Source organism: Meleagris gallopavo, chromosome 4, assembly GCF_000146605.3.
Source record: "Meleagris gallopavo isolate NT-WF06-2002-E0010 breed Aviagen turkey brand Nicholas breeding stock chromosome 4, Turkey_5.1, whole genome shotgun sequence".
NCBI classification, from domain to species: domain Eukaryota; kingdom Metazoa; phylum Chordata; class Aves; order Galliformes; family Phasianidae; genus Meleagris; species Meleagris gallopavo.
This window is the reverse complement of record NC_015014.2, coordinates 61,625,685-61,628,747: the sequence shown is the minus strand read 5'-3', so window position 1 is coordinate 61,628,747 and position 3,063 is coordinate 61,625,685.

Here is a 3,063-nt window from a genome sequence, read left to right as displayed (position 1 = left end):
AGGCTTACATGCTAAAGCCTTTAAAGCCCAAAATGCACAAATCCTTATTATTTTGTTTCACACTCCTTTCTGTATTGTCTTCAAAGCAGTAAGGAAATTATAGCTGAAACTTTGTGTGGATTTTTGAAGGGCCATTAGTCACCTTTTTCACTTGTCTTGCTGTCAGCATAGTCATCATTTCCACACATGCTGAAGAAAAGCACAATATTTGTTCATGAGCTAGTTGAGTGTTTCTGACTACAGGCAGGCTGCGAGAGCACACCTGTTTCCATGTCAGTGTGGCTGTTCTCCTGTTGCTGAACAATGTGCAGGAAATGCTGCTACAGAGACCTTCTGTGAAGATAATTACATTCTTCTGTGCTGCTATAGAAGACCTATCAATTCTGTTGGCTATTATGAATAGACAAGGTTCAGCATCTTTCTACCAGAGAGGTAATCTGACGCTGCCACAGAGTAACTATTATAGAATCATAGAATGGCTTCGGTTGGAATCCCTTCCAACTCTTCTTAACCATCACCTATTCCATCGCCTTGCTGTGGGCTGGTTCCCCCACACCGGATCAGGCTGCCCAGAGCTCCATCTAATCTGGTCTTAAGCACCTCCAGGGATGGGGCAGCCACAACCTCTCCGGGCAGCCTGTGCCAGTGCCTCACCAACTTCTTAGTAAAAAAAATCCCTCCTAATATCTAATCTAAATTTCACCTCTTTTAGTTCAAAATCATTCCTCCTTGTCTTATCACTATCTGCCCATGGGAAAAGTCAGTCCCTTTCATGTTTATAAGCTTCCTTCAAGTACTGTAAGGTCACAATGAAGTCTCCCCAGAGCCTTCTCTTCTCCTAGGTGAACAAGCCTAACTCCCTCAACCTTTCTTCATAAGAGGGGCACTCCAGCCCTCTGAGCATCCACATGGATCTCCTCTGAACCTGTTCCAACAGCTCCAAGCTGTCCTTTTAGAAGAGAATTGGAAGGCAATTCTTTACCTTGTGAAATCTTACTAGTAAAGAACTGGCTGGAAGTCCAAGCCAGGAGAGTGGTGGCAAATTGAATTAAATCCAGCTGATGAGTAGTCATGAGTGGTGTTCCCCAGAGGTCAGCAGTGGGGCCTGGCCTATTTGATATCTTTATTAATGACTTGGATGAGGGAATTGTGTGCACCCTCAGATAATATCAAGATGCTAGGAAATGTTGATCTGCCTGGGAGTAGGAAGGCCCTTCGGAGGGATCTAGACAAGGATGAAGTTCAACAAGACCAAGTGCTGGGTCCTTCGCTTTGGCCTCAACAACCCCAGGCAACATTACAGGCTTGGAGCAGAGTGGCTGGAAGACTGTATGGAGGAAATGGACCTGGGACTGTTGGTTGACTCTTGGCTGAACAGGAGCCAGCAGTGTGCCCAGGTAGCCAAGAAGGCCAATGGCATCCTGGCTTTTATCATAAACAGCATTGCCAGCAAGAGAAGGGAGGTGATTGTCTTCATGTTCTCAATTCTGGTAAGGTTGAGTACTCGAGTACCCTGTTCAGTTTTGGGCCCCCCTCTAACAAGAGGCACGAGGTCCTGGAGTGTGTCTGGAGAAAGGTGTGGAAAGGTGGGGGGCTTGGCCTTTTCTCCCATTTAACTAGTGATAAACTAGAGGGAATGGCATCAAGTTGTGCCAGGGAAGGTTCAGGTTGGATATTAGGAAATACTTCTTCTCTGAAAGAGTGGTCATGTGCTAGAACAAGGTGCCCAGGGAGGTGATTGAGTCAGCATCCCTGGAGGTGTTCAAGATATGTTTATATGCTGTACTAAGGGACTTGGTTTAGTGGTGAAATATTGCGGGTTAGTGGACAGTTGGATTAGATGTTCTTGGAGGTCTTTTCCAACTTTGGTCATTCTATGGTCCTATTCTCTGATAAATATTTTTGGAGCAAATCCAAACATCTCTAAAGAACATTTTGAGTAAAGAGTTTAATGAGTTTTGTACCTTTATCTGAGGTGTAAAATCATTTTTTAATGTGTTGAATTTTTACCATCTTTAAAGGATGAGTAATTACTTATATAGAAAATAGTGTGTCTGGTAGCAGGTCTGTCATCTGTAATTTTACACTCATCTGCCACAACATCTGTGAGGTTGATGAAAAGAAATAATGCTTGTTTTATTCAATTATTTTTCCTCCTGGAAGCTTTTCTTATAAATACTGGTGAGAGATGGAATACAACTGGAATCTATTGCTCTGAAATGTTTTGTGTTGGTAGAAATCAGCTTGAGATGGACTTAAGAAGAAAATAACAGCACAATGAAGTCACAGAGGCGGGAGTGGAAGGGCAGATTCCTTTATTTTTCTAGTGAGGTTTTTCTCTTGGCCTGTTTTTTAAATATATTTATTTAATTTTAACCCCTAAAGCCTCCACTGCAGCATGTAGTGAATGTTTGAGTAGGGGCAGGAGATACCGTGAAAGCTTAGAGGAAAATTAGAGGAAATACTGAAGTGAAACCATCAAGCCAGTTTTAAACAGTAAATTTTTCTTACTGAGAAGCCAGCAGCAAGCTGTAGGATATATATGTGCTGCTCTGGGGAAAAATACTGGAAGGAAAGATTAGTGCTGTCCTTCAACTTTTGACTGACAGGTTCAGTTCCATGTTAGGCTTCCTTTGCCTAGAGATAGACATGGAAATGAGTAAATCCCCTATTCTGAGATCTTGTCACTCGTGCCACGTTCTGTCTGGATGGCGCAGCCTCCCGTACGGTAGAAAACTACAACTAACGTACAAGACCATCCATAGTTCTGCACTTGGGACGCTCCATTCTGGGCAGAACGCCTCAGCTCCGTTCGAAAGGGCGCCGGCAGTCCGCGCCTGCGCACTGCGCTCCTTCTCTGGAGGCGAGATGGCTCGGGAAGGGGAAGAACTACCACTCCCGGCATGCCCCGCGCGGTCCGCTCCGTACGGCCGCAGGGAGCCGGCCGCACGCGGAGCACGTCGGAAGCTGTAGTTCTTCGGCGCTGGGTATTGTCTCTCCCCTTTCTCTGTCCGGGAACCCGACCGCCACCCCTGCCGGGTGAGTGCGCTGAGTGACAGCTCC